This window comes from Octopus sinensis, linkage group LG5, assembly GCF_006345805.1.
Source record: "Octopus sinensis linkage group LG5, ASM634580v1, whole genome shotgun sequence".
Lineage (NCBI taxonomy): Eukaryota > Metazoa > Mollusca > Cephalopoda > Octopoda > Octopodidae > Octopus > Octopus sinensis.
The window spans coordinates 38816577-38843706 of record NC_043001.1 but is presented as its reverse complement, the minus strand read 5'-3'; the positions used below and the strand labels follow the sequence as shown (position 1 = coordinate 38843706).

At 38.6% G+C, this 27130-nt stretch overlaps 2 protein-coding genes and 1 long non-coding RNA gene across 3 annotated transcripts in view; 2 read left to right on the top strand and 1 right to left on the bottom strand.

Moving 5' to 3' along the window:
• Positions 1 to 27130, top strand: part of LOC115212114 — a 556559-nt gene that overhangs the window by 326223 nt on the left and 203206 nt on the right. The gene's annotated exons all lie outside the window — the stretch shown is intronic.
• The window catches only part of LOC118763632, a 141338-nt gene that overhangs the window by 39470 nt on the left and 74738 nt on the right, over positions 1 to 27130 (top strand). The gene's annotated exons all lie outside the window — the stretch shown is intronic.
• LOC118763636 lies at positions 21242 to 22020 on the bottom strand. The gene is made up of 3 exons (XR_004999400.1): positions 21873 to 22020; positions 21590 to 21591; positions 21242 to 21301 (listed from the first exon to the last, which is right to left on the bottom strand). It is a non-coding gene; the product is annotated as an uncharacterized LOC118763636 (long non-coding RNA).

Sequence of the window (27130 nt, the reverse complement as noted above, 5' to 3'; positions counted from 1 at the left end):
GTACCCAATGTAAGCTATGGACACATAAGAGGTGCAACAACATCAAAGGAAAATTTATCGAGAAGATAGCTTTCGTGTGCAGCAGATGCACAGGCCAATAGACACCACAGATACTCAGAAAACAGATTTGATCACATTCCAGGAGGAGAAACTAGAAGTAGTTGATAGTTTTCTGCTACCTAGGTGACCAAGTTAGTTGTGGGGGTGGATGCTCAGAGAGTGTTACCACTAGAATAAGAGTAGCCTGGCCAAAGTTTAGAAACCTTCTTCCCCTGCTGGCGACAGAGGGTCTCTCGCTCAGAGTGAAAGGTAGATTGTACGACGCATGTATGTGAACTGCAATGCTACATGGCAGTGAAACGTGGGCCGTGACTGCGGAGGATATGCGTAGGCTCGAAAGAAATGAAGCTACCATGATCCACTGGATGTGTAATGTCAGTGTGCATGCATGACAGTGTAAGTGCCCTGAGAGAAATGTTGAACATAAGAAGCATCGGATGTGGCATGCAGGAGAGGCATTTCTGTTGGTATGGTCATGTACTACAGATGGGTGCTGAGAGATGTGTGAGGAAGTGCCACCCCCAAACTGTTGAAGGAATCCAGGGTAGAGGTAGACCCAGGAAGACATGGGATGAGGTGGTCAAGCATGACCTTTGAACGTTGGGCCTCACAGAGGCAATGACAATAGACCGAGACCTCTGGAGATATGCTGTGACTGAGAAGACTCGACAAATGAAGTGAGTTCATGGCTCGCAGGATGGCCTGCTGTGCTTGAGGAGACCTATTGAGTCAAATACATCAACATCAAAATAAAAAATCAAATGGATATTGTAGTTGTGATACCCATGGCAGTGGCATGTTGGGCCTCACAGAGGCAATGACGAATGACCGTGACCCCTGAGATATGCTGTGACTGCGAAAACCCAACACATAAAGGTAGTTTATGGTTCGCAGGATGGCCTACTATGCTTACCTTGTGCTTGAGGACCTGCTGTGCTTGAGGAGACCTATTGAGTTAAGTACATCTACATCAAAATAAAAATCAATGGAAATTGTAGAAGTGATACCTGTACCAGTAGCATGTAAAAAGCACCATCCGAACGTGGCTGATGCCAGCGCCGCCTTGACTGGCGTCCATGCTGGTGACACGTAAAAAGCACCAACCAATCATGGCAGTCTACCGTCCTCCCCTGGTCTCTATGCCAGTGGCATGTAAAAAGCACCCACTACACTCACTGAGTGGTTGGCGTTAGGAAGGGCATCCAGCTGTAGAAACACTGCCATATGCAGCCTCCTGGCTTCCCAGACCCCAGTTGAACCCTCCGACCCACGCTAGCATGGAAATTGGATGTTAAACGATGATGATGATGTATGTATATCCATGTAACTCCTCTGCAGCAAGACATGGCATATCCATGTAATTCCTACAACAGTAATACACCTATATCTGTCCCCTCTGTACTTTAAATCTCACAACTGCTACAAAGCTACACTCTCCCAGTTGGTAGGGTATTTTGTGTTGCAAGGTACTTGTTGACCCTGTTAATGCTGTTGCCATGTAAAAAGCACTGGCGCTGGTGCCACATAAAATCACCAATACAATCTGTAAAGTGGTTGGCATCAGTAAAGCCATCAAGCTGCAGAAACCATACCAAAACAGACAGTGAACATTGTTGTGGCTTCTAGCCTTGTCAGTTCCTGTCAAACTTTCCAACATATGCCAGCATGGAAAACAGATGTTATTATGATGATGATGATGATATACTTAGATGTACATAAATATAAACATACACCACACTTTGTCTACAACAGAGAGTTGGGAAATTCTACAGTAATTATCTTCTCTTTCTCTTAAAAGCAAGGTTTTGTGTCATTCTGGATTGACTTCCCAGCAACATTGCTGAGAAGCTTCTTCTGGAGTCTCAGTGTAGTTTCAGAAGTGGCAGAGTGATATTGGATAGGATTTTTGTTTTGCATCCTGTCTGGCAACTTCAAGAGAAATGCATTGAACAGAAGCTGGACTTGTATGAAGTCTCTGTTGATCTGAAGAAGACTTTTGATCCTGTAAATAGAAGTGCTTTATGGAATGTTCTGAATCTTCAGTGTCCTGTTAAGTGTGTTCCTCTGCTTAGATGTTTTCATGATAGAATTGAGAGTATGTGTTGAAATGGTGTTAAACAAAGCCATATATCTCTATATATAAAACTGAAATGTTTTTGGACCGCTTGGATCGCTTTCAAGGCCACTACAACCCATCGGATTGACACCAAAATTTACAGGGACATGTAAAATGAGTGACGATGCCCGTGGGCTACCTTAGAATCCCTATATGAAAAGGTGTCGTTGCTAGGGCCACAAATCCACTTTGACAAGTCCACTCCCATTCTTTTACATATCTGTCTTCCTCACTCACGCTATTTCCTCCATTCCCCTCTAACTCCCCTTCACTTTCCCTTTATAAGTTCGTCAAACGGCGTTCTTTATCTCACTGTCTGCATTCATAGAGATAATTATCATTGCCACCAACAACACACAATCATGAGAACAAATATTATGAATCAGATATTCCTTGCGTTCATTTATATATGTGTGTTCTATATATAAATATGTATATATAATGTATATATACAAAGTGTATATATCTGTATTTATGTATATTAAACTTTTTAATACTTTTTCATAGTTATATTTATTTTTAAACAAATTATAAATATAATTTAATAATTTTATTGTAAATTTAAATAATTTAAATTTTTCAATTTTATATTTTATATATTTTCTATATTATATTTTTATTTTTATGTTTTTTCAGTTTCATTTGCCTATTAGTGGTTTTATCTCTAATTTAATGTATACATATATATATATATATATATATACTTTGTATATATAATGCGTGCACACACACACACACATATACATATATATATATATATATATATATATATATATATAATGTGTGCATTATGTGGTCGGTCGATTCAGCTGAAAATATGCACACCTATGTTAAAAGTGCTGACAAGTTTGCATGACAACTATTTTTTTCCTCAAATGAAAGGCGTGACCTCTAGGACAAAATTCCTCATCTTATAAATTGTGGCCCCAGTAGACCCGAATGAAATCGGGTTATATTAACCAAAATGTGAAAAGGGGTCTAAATGGGGCTGGAAGGGGATTAAAATTTAAAGGAGCGGGTGTTTAGCAATTCTCTGTTACATCAAGCTAAAAAATTTGCGCCAGCCTTTTAATCGTCAATGTGTTGCCGTCCATGATGAAGAAGTTTTGAATGCTTGCCATGGTGAGTCTACTGTCGTGAGAAAGAATCACTTCAAAACTTGGTGTTTACGAATTTTCTTTTACATCAAGTTCAAAATTTTACGGCAGCCGTTAAACTGTCAATACGTTGCTGTCCGTCGTTAAGAAATGCCAGCCATGGTGACTCTACTATCCTCAGATTCTATCCCTTCAAACTTTGTTTCCAATATTTTATTATTTTTATTCAGCTCGCAAGTTCGTCTGTCCCTTTTAAATGTTAGCGTTTTGCTGTCTGCCTTGAAGCAGACCTTTCCGTTGCCACTGCCTGATATTTATGATTGATCTTTCTAAATATTTTATTTCTCAACTTACTCAAGATCTTTTGTTGTTTATAAATGGGAGAGAGATAGATAAAGATAGAGAGTAAGAGAAAGCGAGAGAGAGTCCGAGAGAAAGGAAGAGTAAGAGAGTGGGGAAAGTGAGAGAGAAAGGAGAGAGAAACAAAGAGGGAGAATCATCATCATCATCATCATCGTTTAACGTCCATTTTCCGTGCTAGCACGGGTTGGACAGTTTGACCGGGGTCTGGGAAGCCAGGAGGCTGCACCAGGCTCCAGTCTGATCTGGCAGTGTTTCTACAGGTGGATGACCTTCCTAACGCCAACCACTCTGTGAGTGTAGTGGGTGCTTTTTTCGTGCCGCCGGCACTGGTGCCAGGGGGGCTGGCAGCCGCAACGATCGGTTGGTGCTTTTTACGTGCCACCGGCACAAGCCAGTCAAGGCGGCGCTGCAATCGGCCACGTTCGGATGGTGCTTTTTATGTGCTGAAAGGAAGCAACAGAAAGTAACAACCACACTCTTACCTGCGCGTAGAGCGGGTCACCTTCAGCTAGTCTATATATATAAAACTGAGAATGTATGCCTGTCTGTCTGTGTGAATCACTAAAACTTGAGAACTACACGACCAATTTCATTCAAATTTTATACATGCGTTACTTGGGGTCCATGTAGTGTCATGGGCAAAAAAAAGTTTTTAAGTTCATGCCTAGGGCGAGCCCACAGCAATATCATATCTTCTCCACTATTTCAGTATTACGTGTTAAAAGTGAAACAAAAACATCTCTATTGTAATGTCAGATGCTTTCAGTTTAATATTGAAACTATTAAGTGAAACTATTATATAACTCGACAGAGTGTACTTTGAGAGAAAAGTTGGACCTAAGAAGCATCAGTTGTGGTGTGCAAGAGAGACGTTTGCGCTGGTATGGTCATGTGGTGAGAATGGATGAAGGAGTGTGTGAAAAAGTGCCACACCCTAGCAGTTGAGGAACCTGTGGAAGAGGTAGACCCAGGAAAACCTGGGACGAGGTGGTGAGCATGACCTTTGAACTTAGGTCTCACCCGAGGAAATGACTAAGGGCCGAGACCATTGGAATTATGCTGTGGCGTGAGAAGACCCGGCGGATAAGTAGGCCATAATCCCCGTGGCCTCTACCTAGGATATAGCCAGCCCACTTATGCATTCCCTCCGGTGGCATGTAAAAAGCACCATCTGATCGTGGCTGTTTGCCAGCCTCGTCTGGCACCTGTACCGGTGGCTTGTAAAAAGCACCCACTACACTCACGGAGTGGTTGGCGTTAGGAAGGGCATCCAGCTGTAGAAACACTGCCAGATCAGACTGGGCCTGGTGCAGCCTTCTGGCTTCCCAGACCCCAGTTGAACCGTCCAACCCATGCTAGCATGGAAAGCGGACGTTAAACGATGATGATGATGACGAACCATTAAGAGTGGACATCTATTTTGCTAGAAGATCCGCTATGGTCTTATATGCTACACACCGCTGTTTTCAATTCATATTAATCAAATTAATATTCAATCTTTCACCCTTATTATTTTAATTCAAATTTATATGTGTATATAATATATATAATATATATATATATATATAGATGTATATATATGGATGTATATATATAGATGTGTATGTATATGGATGTATATATATATATATTATATATATATATATATATATTATATATATATATATAATATATATTATATATATAATATATATATATATATATAATATGTATATATATATATTATATTATATATAATAAATAGATATGTATATATATATATATATATATATATATATATATATGTATATATATATTATATATGTATATATATATATATGTATATATATTATAATATATGTATATATATATATATATACATGTATTATATATATAGATGTGTATTTAACATGTATATGTATCGCTGTATATGTATACATCTATATGTATAGCTGTATAGTATAGATGTATTTCTATAGATTAGATGTACATGTAATATACACATATTACATGCATACATACCACCACACACACAGAGGCACACATACATAGGTGCAGGTGTCTTCTGCTATAGCCTCAGACCAACCAAAGCCTTGTCAGTGGATTTTGTAGACAGAAACTGAAATAAATCAATTGTATATATATATATGTATGTATATATGTAAGTCTATGTGTGTGTCTTTGTGTTTCTCCCTCATCACTGCTTCACAAAAGGTGTTCGTTTATTTACATCCCCATAACTTACTGGTTTCTTAAGAAGAAACTGATAGAATAAGTACCAGGCTTATCAAAATAAAAAAAAAGCACAAGGCAGTGTCTCTTATTTTTGTTTGGCCACTGAGTTGTATCTATCAATTTATCTTTGTGTGTGTGTGTTATACATACACATACACACACACACACACACACACACACACACACACACACACACATATATATATATATATATTGATATGCATTTCGTAGACAGGAACTGAAGCAAATCAATCGTATATATATGTATGTATATATGTAAGTGTATATGTGTCTTTGTCTCTGTGTTTGCCCTCATCACTGCTTCACAATTGCTGTTCATTTGTTTACATCCTCATAACTTACTGGTTTCACAAGAAGAAATTAATAGAATAATATAATATTTTTGTTTGCCCACTCAATTGTATCTATCAATTTATCTTTGTATGTATGTGTGTATCTATATCTATCTATCTATCTGTTTATCCATCTATCTATCTATCTCTCTCTCTCTCTCTCTCTCTCTCTCTCTCTCTCTCTCTCTATCTCTCTCTCTCTCTCTCTCATCTATCTATATATATATATATTATATATATATAACCCTAATGTGGGCCTGAACTCCCAAATTTTAGTTATTTCTTTTATGTTCCAAAACTAGGTCAAAAGTACTGAATGGATCTTTATGAAATTTGAAAATTATATTCTATGCATAAGGGCCATAACCCCCATGACAATTCATATATTTTTGCTGTTGATGAAATTTTAACCATAGATATTAGACACAAATGAAGTAATATTTATAAAATTTCATCATCTTATAAGTTAGAAAGACCCTTCCATGGGGACTTAACATCACAATTTTGTCATTTTATCTAAGCAAAAATGAATACAGTTGTGCTCTTGGAAGCTGTAGGTTACTCAAGCATAAAAGATGAGCATTATTTGTAATTCAATGGTACACAATGCAACAGTTTGCTTTGACATACACTTACATTGTGATTTCTGCAATGTGGTGCATAAATTGTCAAGTAAATGAGAGGCATCTTTGCCTCCACTGATTCAGTTGCAAAGTGTTGAGTAAAGTTATTTCATTGCAGACCTCCTTTCAGTCTTTTTATTATCACTGGGTCACACATAGTCCCCAGATTGTACATTGATTTCAAGGCCTTCCCAGGTGAGTGACTGATTATTCGAAGACATTTATAGATTGTAAATTTACACTGTCCAGTTACATATCAGTATAGTGGTCATTTGCAAACTCCAGGGGTGACACTTTCAATTCTCCTTAGCCCTCACGTCTCACAGTTGTTAATGTTGATTTCAGTTGGGTCACGTCCTTCCAATTGCTATACATTCATAATGTATCTTACGGCTGTGCCTGTCACCTAGATGGTGAGGAATCCTACATTGGGAGTGGTAACGACTAGGGTAGCTGACTGCTTATTGTGATCATTCATCTTTTCGTTTCCTGTAGCTTTGCTCTTTTTTACAAACCCAGTGAACATATATTTCTTATTTCAAAGAAATTCAAACAATAGATATAAGACCCAAGTTAAAAAGATTCTCAACAATTCAACTTCTCTGGTTGACATTAAGATGCCCACCCCCAACAGGGGCCTTAACTCTCACATTTTAGAGCTCCATGACCGTCATGTTTCAGGAGCAAAATCCTTTTAACAGGTTCAATAAGACTGGAATTTTGGAATATGCGCATAAAAATCTGTAGTATGGGATACATGTGACACGATTACAATTTTTTAGGGTGTGTAAAGAGGGAAATAACCCTCATCTGCAATTTTGATAAAATTCGAAACATAGGTATTCCAGTTCATTACAGAAAAAATATAACAGAAAAGTCTAATTCTTCAATTGAATGTAACACGGGCAACGCTAGTATATATATATATATATATATATATATATATATATATACACACCACCAACTTCATTTGCCTTGTATTTTCTTTGGTGTTCTCGATGGATTTTGAGAAGTGCTTACATGGATTCTATATGGGATACTGAACAATGGGGATGATGTTGCTGCCAAAAAAAAGGCATCCTTATATGTAAATTCTTGTATAGTGATGACTTTCATATTTATCTTGATGCTCACTCCCAGAATGATAGGCAGCATCTTATGGACTCCTTTTCAACAGCATGCAATGCATTGAGCCTAACAACCAGCCTACAAAAGACAGTCATAATATACCAATCTGCACAAGGTAAAGCCTACTCTTGTGTTTATCTATATGGACAGAAATTGTTGCTTGTGGAAAAATTTTTGTATTTAGACAGTACTGTGAAAATGACGAATATTCTTGATAATGAAATTTCCCTCCATATCAAGAAAGCCTGTGATGCATTTGGAAAATTTGTTAGAAGTTTAGGGTCTTGGTATGGAATTTCAGTTGTGACAAAATCAAAAGTCTGCAATACTTGTAATGTTGTTTTTATTGCGATCGTCTTGTCAGATCTTTGTTATTTACTAGAAACATATGAATAGGCTGTCATCTACTAAATGCTCAGTAACAAACATAAGTGACAAATTCCTTGAATTCAATAAGCAATAGCCTAGTTTCTAGCTATAGTTCTAGTAGTTGAAGATTATGATGCAGTGGTTATATGGTCAAGATGGACGACGGTGGATTCCTTAGCGATTTATATGTTGTAAGTTTGGTCAGGGTAAAAGACCAGCACACAATCTTAAATGAAATAAGAACTGCATCAAGAATATATTGGAAAAGGTTAAAATGTTGGAAAATGGAAGAGACATCATTCTAGATCATTCATTATAGATAAAATCAGTGCATCATCACTGGAAGGAATTTGAATGAAATTGTACTGAGCATGAAAATCTCAAGAGAGATGTTCATAAGGGTCTTGATGTTAATCTGCCTGAGAATGTTGGTTTAACATGTAACAAATGTGGTTGTTTCTAAGACAGACATACCATAGAAGTCACCAGAGAAGCCACACACACACAGAGGAACATTATTAACTATACATTGTGCAGCATCTCTTCTTGCAGTGAATGTGGAAAAGAATGTGCATCAGGAGACAGAGTGAAATGCCATGACAATTCACCAAAGCAATACTATAACACCATCATTGGTGCCCATCATTGTGATATATCAAAAGCCACATCAATGTTGCTTATGTTCAAAAGAACTATCAAGTAGTGGCATTATTTGAAATGAAGTTGCAACTATTATATATTGTGTGTGTGTGAGAGAGAGAGAGAGAGAGAGAAGAAAAAAAATATTACTATACTGCTGAGTATTGTGCCTTATTTTATGAAAATTACAAAATGGTTTTTACCTTCAAAAGAGAAATGCAAGTTGTACATATATGTGTTCATATACAAGCACATATGTCATTATAGTATATTCTACATATACTCAGTACTATATACTGTGTATTGGTATGTATGTATGTATGTATGTATGTTGTGCTGCTGGACTTGGTGTTCTGGATATGGTGCTGAGGAGGGAGCAGTAACTTCCTGAAGTATGTATACACCCATTACCTGTTTTTCTGTCTTCGTTTGCATTGTTTACATGAATATGTTCATGTGAAAAGTGTTGTAACTTTCAGTACTGGCTCTAGAGTCTGACTTGTTGAAAATCTGTGTTATTTCTCACAAAAAGCTTTTCATATCCTCTCTTAATTATTGTCTGGATGGTGTTTGTATTTTCTTTCTAAAGTTGGGATCCTTCATTTGCTTGCAATGTGCCCACCCTTCCAGCCCCACTATCTATACCCACTCTACTCATTCCCATCCCCAAACCTATACCCTTTCACCACCCACTATACCTACACCCTTTACTCGTTCTGAAAACCTATCTTCTGTACCAGAATCTCTCTTAACAACCCTTCTGTTGCTCTTCCCTCCTTTTTTCTCTCTCAGTAGTGTCTCACCTCTGTTACTGTAATATGAATGCCATAGCTTGTATGCTTTGCACCAAAATGTAACTGAAGAGAACCTATCAATTAACTAATCAACTAATAAATTTTGATTTATCTTAGTATTAAGTAGGATTGTAAAGCACACTCACCTCCAGTAGATGCAGGAAATGTGACATGAATGAATAATGGTTGATTAACTGTGAGGACAACTGACATGTGTGTTACTGGCAAATGCTTGTTGAAAGTTTCTTTTTAGATGCTGTATGCTGTCACCCATCCCTGTTCCCTCCTACCTCCCATTTCACTTCCTTACAGTTGGCACTGTCACTGTAGGCACATTGAAAGGTAGGTCTGGTGAGATAGTTGAGATGTCTCAGTGGAAGTGTGCCAATGTGTGTTGTATTCAAGAAGAAGGGTGGAGGGGAGCTTCATCCAGGTTCCTCACAGGCAAAGAACATAAGTATAAAATCTTCTAGGAAGACAATAATGGTGGGGTAGGTGGTGTTAGCATACTTTTATTTAATAAATTGGTGGATAAGGTAATTGAGGTACTCAGACTGTGAGAGAGGATACTTAAGCTTAGATTAGTTACACAAGGTAGTACAGCAACAATTATTTCCACCTGTGCTCCTCAACCATATCTACCAAATGAACAAGAGGATCGATTTTGCAGACTGCTTCAAGGACAAATGCCAGTGACCTTATTTTCATGACTGGTGACTTCAGTGGACATGTTGGACAGCATCCAGTTGGCTTCGGTGGTGTACATGGTGTACCTTCTGGGGTGAGAAATCTACCCCTTATCATAGGTTAGTCATTAGTGACCTCAGACTTCAGGCTAGAAGAATTCCAAGAAGCAGACCAGTCTAGAAAAGAAGGATTTGGAAGCTTAAGTATCAGTGATTTAAAGACACTTTAAATGAAGCATTTGATGAAGAAAGGTTACAGAAATGTAACCTAGAGGACAACTTGGAGTTTCTACAGGTTAATTTAGTGAGAGCCACTGACAAATTTGTGCCTGGTGCAAAGTCCCAACTAGATGTAGGGACATGGTTGTAGGACAGTGTAGTAGACAGGGCCATTAGACAAAGAAACAGGCCTGGAAGAATTGGAAGAGTAGTGGCATCAGAGAACTACATTAGATAGACTGAACGGAATTAAATTTTGTTCGATTATTATTGTAAAAATATTGATTTCTATATTTGTTATTTGATAATTATAAGTTACGATATGTATATTTATTTCATCATCATCATCGTTTAACGTCCGCTTTCCATGCTAGCATGGGTTGGACGATTTGACTGAGGACTGGTGAACCAGATGGATGCACGAGGCTCGAATCTGATCTGGCAGAATTTCTACAGCTAGATGCTCTTCCTAACGCCAACCACTCCAGAAGTGTAGTGGGTGTTTTTACGTGCCACAAGCAAGAGGGCCAGTCAGGCAGTACTGGCAACGGCCATGCTCAAATGGTGTTTTTTCGTACCACCTGCACAGGAGCCAGTCCAGTGACACTGGCAACAACATTGCTCAAATGTTTTTTCATGTGCCACCGGCACAAGTGCCAGTGAATTGACGCTGGTAACGATCACGCTCAAATGGCACTTTTTACGTGCCCCTTGCGTGGAAGTCAGTTAGCTGCTCTGGCAATGATCATGCTGGGATGGGGCTCTTAGCGCTCCACTAGCATGGATGCCAGTTATCGAATTTGATTTTGATTTTACTTGCGTCAACAGGTCTTCGCAAGCAGAGTTTAGTGTCCAATGAAGGAAAGGTATGCATAAGTGGGTTGGTTACACCCCTGGCATAAGCCATGAGGTTATGGTCTCATTTGGCTTGCCGGGTCTTCTCAAACACAGCATATTTCCTAGGGTCTTGGTCACTAGTCATTGCCTCGGTGAAGCCTAAAGTTCGAAGGTCGTGCTTCACCACTTCATCCCAGGTCTTCCTAGGTCTGCCTCTTCCACAGGTTCTCTCAATTGTTAGGGTGTGGCACTTTTACACACAGCTATCATCATCCATTCACGCCACATGACTATACCAGCACAGTTGTCTCTCTTGCACTTTAGATCTGATGCTTCTTAGGTCCAACTTTTCTCTCAAGATACTTAACTCTGTCAAGTATGCACACTGACATTACACATCCATCAGAGCATACTGGCTTCATTCTTCGCGAGCTTACTCATGTCCTCAGCAGTCACGGCCCATGTTTCACTGCCATGTAGCATGGCTGTCTGTACACATGCGTCATACTGTCTACCTTTTACTCTGAATGTAAGAGCTCTCTGAACTTTGCCCAGGCTATTCTTTTCTAGCAGCTACACTTTCAGCGCACCCTCCTCCGCAACTGACTTGGTCACCTAGGTAATGGAAGCTATCAACTACTAGTTTTTCTCCCTGGAACATGGTGGAAGTTGTTCTCTGCACATTTTCAGTGTTTATTGCTCCTGAGCATCTGCCACATACAAAAACTATCTTCCCAGTTAGCCTTCCTTTGATATTGCTGCACCTCTTATGTGTCCATAGCTTACACTGGGTTCATCTTATAGAGTATCTACCTATGCCTTTTCTACAGATCGAGCAAAGCCATCTACCTGAAGGGATTTGTGATTTGTCTGCCCCCCTTATTAGGAATTTTGGTTTTAGCTAGGTTGACTCTAAGGCCCTTCGATTCTAGTTTTGCTAGTGACTCAGCAATTAGGGCAAGGTCATCAGCATAGGGGAGCTCCCAGGGGCATCTTGTCTTGAATTCATCTGTTATTGCCTGGAGGACTATGATAAATAGGAGGAGACTGAGGACTGAACCTTGGTGGGCTGTACCTTTATCTGGAATTCTTCACTGTATTCATTGCCAACCCTCACCTTACTGACAGCGTCCCTGTACTTAGCTTGCACAGCTCTTACTAACCATTCATCTATCCCTAGTTTCCTCATTGACCACCAGATAAGGGATCAGGAAGACCCTGTTAAAGGCTTTCTCCATGTCAACGAAAGGCAGGTACAGAGGTTTATCTTTGGCTAAGTATTTCTCCTGCAGCTGTCTCACCAGAAATATAGCATCAGAGGTGCTTTTTCCTGGCATGAACCCAAACTGCATCTCATCTAAACAGACTCTCTCCCTAATTAGTTGGGCTATGACCCTCTCTGTGACCTTCATTACCTGATCCAACAGCTTGATATCTCTGTAATTATTTGTATCTAAAGCATCACCTTTACCTTTGTAGCAGTTGACTATAGTGCTGCTACACCAGTCATTGGGTATGACTCCTTCATGTATCACCTGGTTAACTATACAGGTGGCTAGGCTATAGCCAACACTGCCAGATATTTTGAGCATCTCTGCAGTGATTCCTGATGGGCCGGTGGGCTTTCCCTGTCTTCATACTCTTAATTGCTTTATCTACCAATGTACTGTCAACTCGGATTGCTGGTCCCTCTGTTGGGTTGACATTCGGCAAACTCTATTTCTATCATTCATTTTCTTTATTGAGCAACCTTTCATAGTGGCGTCTTCAAACCTCTCTCTAGGCAGCCTAGTTTAGTGCAAGTGAACCATTATCCATGCAGACACATTTCTCTCCTACCACATCACGATTCTGTCTCACACACTTTCTTGCAACACGAAGTATCTCAAGTCGTTGGTCCTCACGGTGCAGAACATTGGCAAATTTTTCCTTATCTGCTTCCCCTCTAGCTAAATAAACCTGTCTCCTAGCTTCCCAGTCTGATACAATTCCCTGTTACCACTATTCTTCTAGTCCTTCCTTCCAAGCCTGTTTCTTTTGTCTAACAGCCCTGTCAACAACATTGTTCCACCACCACGTTATTTTGGGTCGAGAGGGAACTTTGCACCAGCCACAGATCTGGTCAGTGGCCCTCAGCAGGTCCCATAGAAACCTCCAGTTGTCTTCTATATCGTGTGAAGCTATATCCCCTTCTATTTCGTCAAAGGCTTCAAGTAATATGTCTTATTTTTATTATTGTCGTTATCTTGTGAACGATAATCTTAACGTATTACATAAATTTACATTGGGAAATAGTTTTGTAAGACAAAATCTTATTGAATGGGTAGGAATTTTTATTTGTTATGTAATATTGCATTTAAGTAAATACTTTTAATAATAATAGGAACTTTGAATAATTCTATTAATGAGTGTAACATTAAATCTATATATAAATTTATTATATAAGTTTAACTAATTTCATCATCAACATCATTATCGTTTAACATCCGTTTTAAACGATGATGATGATGATGATGATGAAATTAGTTAAACTTATATAATAAATTTATATATAGATTTAATGTTACACTCATTAATAGAATTATTCAAAGTTTGTGTGTATATATTTGAACCATTTTTCTATTTTTAATTATTGTAGTTATAGTTTGTAGTAGTATTATGTATATAAGTTAGAATGAAGTTTTTTAGTATATATTACATAATTAGAATAAGATTTCCCACTGATATTGACGTTAGAGAAGCGAACGAAGTTGACTCTCAACATAAAATCTCGGACATAACCTTCACTGCCACTGACATCATAGCAGCAATAAATGAGGTCAAATACTACTCTGCTGTAGGCCCTGATAGATTCCCCGCTAGTCTCCTGAAGGAATGTAGACACCAACTTGCAGTCCCTCTGACCAACCTCTGGAGAAATTCGTTAGATGCAGGTTATATACTGAAACAGTTTCTATCCCAGTCAGTCATCCCGGTTTTCAAACAGGGAAACAGATCCCTCGCACTCAACTATCGCCCAATCTCACTCACCTCTTACATCATCAAAGTGTTTGAAAGAGTGTTAAGATCAAGGATGGCTGACTTCCTGGAGACCCAGCAACTCCTAAATGCAAATCAGCATGGCTTTCGCTGTGGCAGGGACTGTCTAACACAGCTCTTACACCACATTGAAGATGTACTCAAAGCCTTGGGAACAGGTTCGAACTCTGATGTCATATATCTTGACTTCAGTAAAGCGTTCGACAGGGTAGACCATAATATCCTACTCTCAAAATTGGCAAATGTTGGAATCCGTGGAAAAGTTCTACACTGGATCAAGTATTTCCTGGCGAATAGAACACGACATGTTGTAGTTGATGGAGTCCACTCAAGCCCAGCAAAAGTCACCAGCGGTGTCCCCCAGGGAACTGTCTTGGGTCCGCTGCTCTTCATAATCTACATAAACGACCTTTCCAGTGTCGTACATTACTGCAAAGTGAAAATATTTGCTGATGACACCAAGCTCCAGCAAATCATCAATGAAGAAGCAGACCGAACTCAACTCCAGTCTGATCTATATGCTGTGAGTCAATGGGCAGACAGAAACAAAATGCAACTGAACGAGGGAAAATTTGAGCTGATGCATTTTGGAAGAAATTCCTCACTAAAACAGCCATACTCTCTTCCTTCAGGGGAACTGCTCACAGCCTCTAACAACATCAGAGACCTAGGTGTAATTGTTGATGACGATCTCAGTTGGAGTGCACACGTCAACAAGAAGGTCGATATAGCTCGTAAGATGAGTTCCTGGATCTTAAGAACTTTCCGGTTCAGAGAACAAGGTGTCTACTCCTTTGTACGGCCACACCTCGAATACCTCGAATACTGCCCACTGTGGTCTCCCCATACAAGACAAAACATCTCGAGGATTGAATCACCCCAGAGAGCACTCACTAAACGAATTGAAGGCATGGCTGCTCTCGATTATTGGGATCGCCTTAAAGCCTTGAAACTCTACTCTCTCCAGCGTCGCCGTGAGCGGTACATCATTTGTACGATGTGGAGAATATACCGCCAACTTTGCCCAAACGACCTGAACATAAGCTTCAAGGTTCATCCAAGACTGGGACCACGGGCCATACGTCCCCTGCCCAATTCAAGATCACAGCATACATATACACTACAACATAATTTCTTTTCCTCAACAGGCCCTGCCCTATTTAACATTGTCCCGAAAGAGATCAAAGAGGAACAGGATCCCATCAACTTTAAACGGAGTCTGGATAGATTCCTTCAAGGAATACCAGATAAGCCACCCATAATTGGATACAACTCACCCAACAAAAACTCACTACTTGAATGGACCATAAGCAAAACTTGACTTAAACAGGATTCAAATAATCCTATCAGGTGGTGCTATTAAGTTAGACATGGCCTGGACCAATCATTGGTCGAAACACATCTAAGTTTATCTAAGTTTAAGTTTATATAAATAATTTAATGGATATAGATTAAATTATTGTATTTTAGCTTCACTATATTATGTATTTTATATATATATCTCTATATATATAAAACTGAGAATGTGTGTCTGTCTGTCTGTGTGTTTCCCTAAAACTTGAGAACTACACAACCAATTTCATTCAAATTTTACACATGCTTTACTTAGAGTCTGGGGAGTATCATCGGCAAAAAATATTTTTAACTTCATGCCTAGGGCGAGCCCACAGTAATATCATATCTTCTGCATTACGATTCCCTAAAACTTGAGAACTACACAACCAATTTCATTCAAATTTTACACATGCCTTACTTAGGGTCCATGTAGTTTCATGGACAAAAAAAATGTTCAACTTCTTGCCTAGAGCAAGCCCATAGCTATATCATATCTTGTCCACTATTTCAGTATTACGTGTTAAAAGTGAAACAAAAACATTTCTCTATTTTATGTCAGATGCTTTCACTTTAACAATAAAAATAATAATAACAATTGAATTATATATAGTAAGTAGTAATTAAAATCAAACTAAAGTATAATATAATTGTAACATAACAAAAGTAAAAATAGCAATTGGTATAAAATTGCATCAATGACTTGAACTTGAATAAGTGGCTTCACATGAATGGGAATAAATTGAAAATAAAATTAGCGTGCAGAAATGGAATAGTCCAGATGGACTATTATACATAAAGGACTATAGCTTCAACTGCATACAATTGTTATTATTATTACTGTTTAACTATTGTTATCACGTTTGTTGGTTCCTCGTAAGGGAAACGTTGTTGTGCTGCATTTGTTAAATAATTGTAAACTGTACCCTTCCCCCTTTGGGAGAAGGAGCTTTGGTTATTGTTTAAAAATTGAATTGTATCCCTGTTTGGGGAAATTGACAATATTTTCACCGTTTACACGGAAGCATTATTGTTAGAATGCCGTCGATAGAAGAAAGTCCAAAAATGAATTTCACTGAAGCCGTCGGCAGGTGCGAACTCATTAAAATTAAAATGGAAGAAATACAAGCCTATTTCGGAATGATTACTGACAAAGACGGTGAATCTAGGATAACACCAACAAACAAAATAAAAAATTAAATTAAAGAAAAGACTATTGTCTATAAAATATACAATGTAGAGAAGAAAAAAAGATTTGAACACCTGGAGGAAAGCACCATCGAAAAGTGTCTTGATGCGACTGAAAGATATAACTTTGTATTTTGTATTTTAAGTGTAGATGTATATATATAGATGTACAAGTAATATGTACACATATATACATGCACTAGTACTATGACCCAGCAATGACAGGTCATAATGCTTGTATATATATATATATATATTGTTTTAAATATTTTGTTTTAATTACTTTTAATTTTCGTTATTTTTTCTTCTATAAGCTAAAATATATTTTCATAGATGAAATAAATATTTCTATCTATTTATTCTAGTTTTATTTACACCATGTTTTTAATGATATAAATATATTATAAACACTTAGTCCTTTGTATTAAGTTTAAAGATTTAGTAATCAGAATATATTCGATAAGATATTTCGTGTTTTTGTTTTAAGATATATTTGTTGAATTTTGTTGGATTTTTTTATTAGAAAATTACATATTTTTATATATATCATCATCATCATCAGCATCGTTTAGCGTCCGCTTTCCATGCTGGCATGGGTTGGATGGTGCAGCTGGGGTCTGGGAAGCCAGAAGGCTGCACCAGGCCCAGTCTGATCTGGCAATGTTTCTATGGCTGGATGCCCTTCCTAACGCCAACCACTCCATGAGTGTAGTGGGTGCTTTTTACGTGCCACCTGCACGGAGGCCAGGCCAGGCTGGCAATGGCCACGATCGGATGGTGCTTTTTACATGCCACCGGCACGGAAGCCAGTCAGGGCGGCACTGGCAATGGCCACGTTCAGATGGTTCTCTTATGTGCCACCAGCACTGATATCACAGCAACAGTTTCCATTCATGTTGATCAATTTTGATTTTTGATTTTTTCCATTTTTGATTTTTTGATTTTTTGACTTTCACTTGCCTCAACAGGTCTTCACAAGTAGGGTTTTGTGTCCCAAGAAGGAAAGGTATGCATAAGTGGACTGAGGCCATGGGTGATGGTCTCACTTGTCCTGCCGGGTCTTCTCACGCACAGCATACTTCCAAAGGTCTCGGTCTCTAGTCATTTCCTCGGTGAGACCTAAAGTTCGAAGGTCGTGCCTCTTCCACAGATTCCCTCAACAGCTAGGGTGTGACACTTTTTCACACAACTATCTTCATCCATTCTCGCCACATGGCCATACCAGCGCAAACGTCTCTCTTGCACACCGCAACTGATGCTTCTTAGGTCCAACTTCTCTCTCAAGGTACTTACACTCTGTCGAGGATGAACACTGACATTACACATCCATTGGAGCATACTGGCTTCATTTCTTGCGAGCTTACGCATATCCTCAGCAGTCACGGCCCATGTTTCACTGCCATGTAGCATGGCTGTTCGTACACAAGCATCATACAGTCTATCTTTTACTCTGAGCGAGAGGCCTTTTGTCCCTAGCAGAGGTAAGAGCTCTCTGAACTTTACCCAAGCTATTCTTACTCTAGCAGTTACACTTTCAACACACCCGCCCCCACTACTGACTTGGTCACCTAGGTAACGGAAGCTATCAACTATTTCTAATTTTTCTCCCTGGAAAGTGACGGAAGTTGGTCTCAGAGCATTTTCAGTGTTTATTGCTCCTGAGCATCTGCCACATACAAGACATTGCTGCACCTCTTGTGTGTCCATAGCTTACACTTGGTGCATCTTATAGAGTTTCTACCTATGCCTTTCCTACAGATCGAGCAAGGCCATCTACCTGAAGGCGTTTGTGACTTGTCTACCTTCCTACTTATTAGGACTTTGGTTTTAGCTAGGTTGACTAGGTTGATATATTTATATTTTCTTATAAGATAATATCCGTACATTTATTTAATTATTTTATCGTTTTTATCTTGCACCTGATGAGTGACTATATTTAAATTGAATTGATTTTACTGTTATCAATTTGAAAATATAGCCACAAGACACGTGTAGTCTATTTACTAATTTTACACTATTATTTCATACTTTATTTAGTTCTAGTTAAATGTTTTATTGTATCTTTAATTTTTTTCTATATGGTATGATTTAAGTATATCATTGTTGAATTGCTACATGGTGGTTCTTCTCTAATTTATATACATGTATACACACACACACACACACACACACACAAATACATATATATATATATATATATATATACATACACATATGAAAGGGTGCTGAAAAGTTTCTGGATTTGAGTAGAAAAGGATTAGTTAATTATAATTTCATTCAATATATTCCTCTCCCAGATTCACACACTTATTGCAGTGGTCCTTCAATTTTTCTAAGCTCTGTAAAAAAAACTCAGAAGGCTGTGATACTCTTAAAGCCAAGAACTTTTCAGCACCCCTTCATGTACAGGTGTGGTTGCACAGCTGAGAAGCATGCTTCCCAGTCATATGTTTTAGAGTTTAGCGCCCTCATATGGTACCTTGAGAAAGTGACTTCTTTTATAACCTTTTTCACCAAAGCCTTGTTAGTGGATTTTGTAGATGGAATCTGAAAGAAGCCTGTGTGTGTGTGTGTGTGTGTGTGTGTGTGTGTGTGTGTGTGTGCATGTACCCTTGTGTAGACCTTAGATGATGGTTGTTAAATGCATTATCATCATACAAGGAAGGTTTTTTTGTCTTTAGTCTTCTATGAAAATATATCTAGCTATGGGAAAATATACCTTGCTTGGAAACAGCCGAAGTTGTTGACATGGTAACATGAAGGGCATCCTACCATAGAAAATATGCCTCAACAAATTCCATCTAATCTATGTATGCAAGCGTGTAAAAGTGGATATTAAATGCTGCTTCTGCTATATACAAGGGTTGGTTGAAAAGTTCATAGGCTGACCAAGATACTCTTATGGAATGTGACCAAACGACTTTTATTTTTCAACATAGTCTCCTTTACAGTGTACACATTTCTTCCATTGGTGAAGAAGATTTCATCCTGTTGGTCAAAAATGTTGCCAACAGTAGATATCACATCATTATCACTGCAATACTGATTCCTAACCAAGTAGTTTTTCATGTTGGGGAACAGATTATAGGCAGAAGAGTCCAAATCAGAAGAATGGGGAAATTGATCAATCAGTATCAATCAGTTCATAGTTACAATCACACAGAGCAGCCATTGAAACCAAGGACATGTGTATTGGAGCATTGTCCTGACAAAACAAACCCCATTTTGTCAGTTTTCTGAATGGCTTTCGCAACTGCCTCAGCAAGTTTGCATATTACTCTCCATTGATGGTGTAACCCTTTTGAAGATAGTCAATAAACACAATGTCCATCACCTTCCCTGAAAATGAAACAACCATAGTCTTCTCTGGTGCAGGTGAGAAGGAGTGTTTCCACTGTATATTTTGTCTCTGTCTCTCACTCAAAGTGATGAGCCCAACACTCATCGTGGGTTTGGAAATGTGCAAGGAACTGAGCTAGATCCATCAAACAATGTCAGATTTTCCCATGATGTGATCAGCCTGATTTGCTTTTGATCAGGTGTCAGAAGACAAAACATTCACAAAGAACAAACCTTCATCATGCTAAATTCATTGTACAGAATATTTTCAACTCTCTCACAGGATATGCTAACATCATTGGCTATTTATCATTGTCTGTATCCCTCACCATGTGGTGAACATGATCAATGTTTTTCTTCAATGGTGGCAGTTTCAGGATGTCCAGACCTTGGGTCATCTTCATTTATTCTCAGTTCCCATTCTAAATTCAGATGCCCACTTTTGCACTATTGATAAAGGTGGAGCGTCACCCTAATGTAGGAACCATGTTGGCATGAATGTCCTTGGTGGTGAGGGGTATAAAACATTTTTCTGCAGATACTTGATAACATTAGGGTGCTAAATTTTATCTATTTTCAAGAGAAGTCACTACTAGTTACTTTTGAAGTCTTCTTTGAACATTGATATGTCAGTCTAGCAAGAAAGAACACAGTTATGAATAAGAAGTGTTGGAATTAATGCATGCAGGATTTCATGGCTCTAGCATCACTCCTTCATAGTCAGCCTATGAACTTTTCAGCCCACTTGTAATTCATTACTTTCTCTAATAATTTCTAGAATCTAAAATCATATTCCTTTAAATACTTGACATAAGTTGTCTTGTGATTCTATTCTTTGCTTTGCTGCTATTTCAATTTTTTTGTGGTGATGCTAACCTGTAATTCATTACTTTCTCTAATAACTTCTAGAATTGTATCCCTTTAGATACTTGTCATAATTCTCTTGTTTCTATCACTCTTTGCTTCCGTTTCGATTTTCTTGAGGTGAAGCTAGCCATCTCTTCCATTTCCTTATTGTCCTTTGCTGCTATTTTGATTTTCTTGTGGCAAAACCCGCCTCTTATTTGACTACTTCCAGCTGTAGATTATACAAAGAACCCTTTCGCACATGGTATCTTTCAAACCTCAACTTGCTCTCCTATTTGGTACCATCATATCATGACGCAAAATGTCCAGCCACTAAATTAAGAAACGTCTCTAGTTTTTTAATCATTCATCATTCTTTTTATTCATTTAACATTTACTACTAACATGTTAACATTCTTCAGTTAAAATAACTTTGTGATCTGTAATTTGCTACTTTTTCTAATAATTTCTAGAATCTAGAATCGTATCCCTTTAAATACTTGTCATAGTTCTCATGTGTTGCTATCATTCTCAGTTTCACTGTTATTTCGATTTTCTTGTGGCAAATCTAACCTGTAATTTGTTACTCTCTCTAATAACTTCTAAAATCATATCTCTTTAAATGCTTACCATAATTCTCATGTGTCTCTATCATTCTTTGCTTCAGTGTTTCAATTTTCTTGTGGAAAAGCTAGCCGTTTCTTCCATTTCTTGTTTGTGATGCACCCACCCTTTCCTGCCCCCACCACCTATACCGGAAATCCCTTCTCTCATACCGGAAATCCTGGAAGTGTGGGGGCAGCAGGGAACTGTATCTTATAGCCAGAAGGGAAGCTAGGAGACAGGTATATCTAGCCAAGAGGGAAGAAGAAAAGAAAAAGTTTGCCTATGTTCAGTGTCATGAGGACCAAAGAACTGAAGTATTTTGGATTGTAAGACAGTGTGTGAGAGAAAGTTCTGATGTCATAGGGGAGAACTGTGTCTGCATGGATGATGAGCACTTATTTTTAATGAGTCTGCAAATAAAGTGGCTTGGAGATGCTATTATGAAAGACTGCTGAATGTTGAAAATGAATGGCACGAGGAGAGTCTACCAAATGTCAACCCAACTGAGAGACCAGCTACCTGAATCGACAGTACCTTAGAAGACAAAGCAATTAAGGCTATGAAGACAGGGAAAACCTCTGACCCATCAGGAATCACTGCTGAGATGCTTAAAATATCTGTCAGTGTTGGTTATTGTCAAGTCACCCGTTTTGTAAATCAGGTAGTTCATGAAGAAGTCCTACCTAATAACTGGTGTGGCTGCACCATAATCAACTGCTACAAAGGTAAAGGTGATGCCTTAGATAGAAATAATTTCAGAGGTATTAAATTGTTGGATCAGGTGATGAAAGTTACAGAGAGTCGTAGCCCAATTAATTAGAGAGAGATTTAGTTGAGATACAGTTTGGGTTTGTGCCATGTAGAAGCACCACTGATGCTATATTTCTGGTAAGGCAACTGCAGGGAGAAATACCTAGCCAAAGATAAACTTCTGTAATTGGCTTTTGTTGACCTGGAGAAAACTTTAACAGAGTCCTCCAATCCCTTATCTGGTGGTCAATGTGGAAACTAGGGATAGACGAGTGGTTGGTGAGAGCCATACAAGCCTTGTACAGGGACACTACCAGTAAAGTGAAGGCAGGCAAATAATTCAGGGTACAAGTAAAGGTTCACCAAGGATCAGTGCTCAGCCCCCTATTATTCATCATAGTCCTCCAGACAATAACAGAGGAATTTGAGACAGGTTGCCCCTGGGAGCTCCTCTATGCTGATGACTTTTCTCTTATAGCTGAATCACTACTTGAACTAAAGATGAAGTTCTAGGTATGGAAGCAAAATCTAGATTCAAAGGGCCTTAGAGTTAACCTAGTGAAAACCAAAGTCACATGTAGTAGGAAGGCAGAGAAATCACAAATCCCTTCAGTTAGATGATCCTGCTCAACCTGTAGAAAAGTGTAGTTAGAAACTCCATCAACTGCCCGATGGGCATGTTGAGGGGTAGTAGATAGCTTCCATATACTAGGTGACAAGTTAGTAGTGGATGGTTTGGTTTCCAAGGGTAGGCTGTGAAAAGATTTGTGTTAGGCAAAGTTCAGAGAGCTTCTACCCTTTGCTGGCAATGAGGCCTTTCTCTCAGAGTGAAGCAGAGTTTGATGGTTTTTAATGGGTTTTTTTGATGCTGTGTGTGAACAGATTTGTTGCATGACAGTGAAACATGAGCTTTGACAGCTGAGGATATGTGTAGGCTTGAAAGAAATGAAGCCAGTATATTTCGTGGATGTGCAATGTCAGTGTGCATGTTTGACAGAGTGTAAACATCTTGAGAGAAAAGTTAAGCAAAAGAGGAATGAGGTGTGCAAGAGAGACGACTGTGCTGGTATGGTCATATGATGCGTATGGATGAGGACAGCAGTGTAAAGAAGTGCCAATCTTTAACTGTGGAGGGAACCTGTGGTAGAGGTAGACTCAGGAAGACATGGAGTGAGGTGGTGAAGCATGATCTTCAAACTTTGAGCCTTGCAGAGACAGTGACTGGTGACCAAGACCTTTGGTGATGTACTATGCTTGAGAGAACCCATCAAGCTAAGTGCACCTGTGTTGGTGGCACATAAAGAACATCTTTTGAATATTAGGCCTGACAGAGGCAAAGTGGCTGAGTTCCTTTCGAGCATTGGGCCTAACAAAGGCAAAGTGGCTGAGTTCCTCTCAAGCATTGGACCTCACAGAGGCAAGTTGGCTGAGGTCTTTTCAAACATTGGGCCCGACAGAGGCAAAGTGGCTGAATTCTGTTCAAGTATTGGGCCTCACAGAGGCAAGTTGGCTGAGTTTCTTTCAAGTGTTGGGCCTCATGGAGACGATAACCAAGACCTTTGGCATTATATTGTGCTTGAGAAGATCCATCAAGCCAAACAAAATCATAGTTGTGGAAGATACCGTTGTTACGCAAACTGGTACCCATGTCAGTGGCACACTAAAAGCACCCCTTACCTCTTGGAGTGGTTGGTGTTAGGAAGGGCATATAGTCATAGAAAACCATGCCAATGAGACTGGAGTCTGGTGCAGCCTTCCAGCATGCAGCCCAGTCAAATGTCCAGCCATGCTGCATGGACAATGGATGTTAAATGATGTTATAATATATATTATAATATATCATCTTCATTTAACATCCACTGACCATGTTGCATGGGCATGGTTGATAGTTTGACCAGGGCTGGTAAGCTCGAGGCACGCACCAGACTCCAGTCTGATTTGGTATGGTTTTTACAGCTGGATGCCCTGGTGGTAAGAATTTGCTTCCCAGCCACATGGTTCCAGGTTCAGTCCCACTGTGTGTCACATTGGGCAAATGTCTTCTAGTATGGTTTCATCAACCAAAACATTGTGAGTGGATCTGGTAGACAGAAAGAAAGAAAAGCCATCACATATATATGTCTTTGTGTCTGTGTTTGTCCACCGCCTCCACTTGACAACCAATGTTGGTGCATTAATTAGCAGTTAAGCAAAAGTGACTGATAGAATAAGTACCAGACTTAAAGCAATAGATAATGAAATTAGTTCATTCAACTGAAATTCTTCAATGTGGTGCCCCAGCATGGCCATAATCTAATGATTGAAAGAAAAAATAAACACGAGAGCAAAGCATCCTTCCCTTTTAGTTTTATAGGTTCATGCTCAAAGTGGATCCATCATTCATGCGTACCATCTTTGCTACATTCACCCACCTTTTATTAAAATTTTCACTAGTCAAAACTTCCCTTCTACTTAAATCTTCTTTTAGAAATACTAAAAAAGTTGATGACAGGTGGCCAGAGAGAAAGTAGGTCTCTAAAATTTCAAACAAGTCCACCATACACACTCTTTCACCATAGCCGCCGTTCCATGAAGGAAGGTGGTGGGGCAATATTTATGATAGACTCAGTTGACAACTGGTCTTGTCCCACACGTATTTATATATATATATATATATATACCATATTTTCCAGCATATAAAGCACACATTTTGCTTTTTAAAATTAACAAAATTCCTCAAAAATTGCCCTGTCCTTATATGTTGACACTCAGGCTTTGGGTAGACTTGGTTAATATTATTAATGATGGACAATACTGGTAGCAGTGGAGGTCAGTGGGGATATTTGGTAGCGTTAAGATAATTATCATAACTTATCCTACCAAAAGATGTCAGTTCAGATTTTTGTGATTCCTATGTATGAATGTGTGAGATATTTAGTTTGGGTTAGCTGTAATTTCTTTCTTGTAGATTAGGCCTACTAAAATTGATCTGTGTCTTATATACCCCAACATACTGTGTGTATATACTATATATATATATATCTATATATATATATATATATATATATATTATATATATATATATATATATATAAATACAAAATGGAGACAAGAACGCAAAAGATCCAGACAGTTATGTGATACAAAAAAGGGACAACAAAACATCCAGACAGACAATACAAAGAAAACAGGACAGTTCATTCGGAGTTCTCTTTCCTCAGTCGATTTCCAGATTATCTTTGCAATTTTGGCTGGTAGATAGATAAATAGATATCTCTTTTACTCTTTTACTTGTTTTAGTCATTTGACTGTGGCCATGCTGGAGCACCTTCTTTAGTCGAGAAAATATACCCTAGAGCTTATTCTTTGCAAGCCTAGTACTTATATCAGTGTCTTTTGTTGAACTGCTAAGTTACAGGGATGTAAACACACCAGCATCGGTTGTGAAGCGATGTTGGGGGACAAACACAGACACACAAACATATACACACACACACACACATATATATATATACACATATATGATGGGCTTCTTCCAGTTTCCACTCACAAGGCTTTGGTTCGCCCGAGGCTATAGTAGAAGACACTTGCCCAAGGTGCCACTCAGTGAGACTGAACCCAGGACTATGTGGTTAGTGAGCAAGCTACTTACCACACAGCCACTCCTGCACCTATTATTATATTTCAAGATGGTTTTTATTTTCTTTCTTTTTTTTTTGCCAAATAAACTCATACACTATTCTTATTCTTCACTTCAGGTTTATTATTGTTCTTTAGCATAGCTGCAAAAACACATGTAAGATCTGACAGGCTGATTATTAATTATGTAACTACTCAATATTATTCTACTGGAAAGGAACATTATGTTCTTGCGAGAGATATTTTCCTTTTATAAATACACTACTAAACCTCTATGTATTAAGTTATCATGAAAAGCATTAACCAGAAATGCCCCCTAACAGACTCCCGTGCCAATGGTATGTAAAAAGCACCATCCAAACATGCTTGAAGCCAGTGCCCCCAACTGCCTCCCATGCCGGTGGTACGTAACAAGCACCATCCGAATCGCGATCGATGCCAGTGCTATCTGACTGACTCCCATGCTGGTGGCACTTAAAAAGCACTCAATACACTCTTGGAGTGGTTAGCGTTAGGAAGGGCATCCAGATGAAGAAACCTTGCTAGATCAGATTGGTGCCTGGCGCAGCCTACTGGCTTGCCAGTCCTCAGTCAGACTATCCAACTCATGCCAGCATGGAAAACAGACGTTAAACAATGAGGAGGAGGAGTATGATGTTGATAATGATGATGATGATGACGATGAAGATGAGGAGGATTGTGTTGTCACTTGCTATTTTACTGTGATACTTGTTTACAACCTTTCTTCTTAACCCGTTACACCATTAAATATCTTCCAATGTGTTTTAGCTGATTTTGTTTTGTTTTCTGCAGAATAAAAGATATATTTTCTTTACATGTTATATTTGTACCATATTATTGTTTTTTTCTTTCTACACCTGGACTACAGTCAAATAGCCTTGTTTTGTTATATT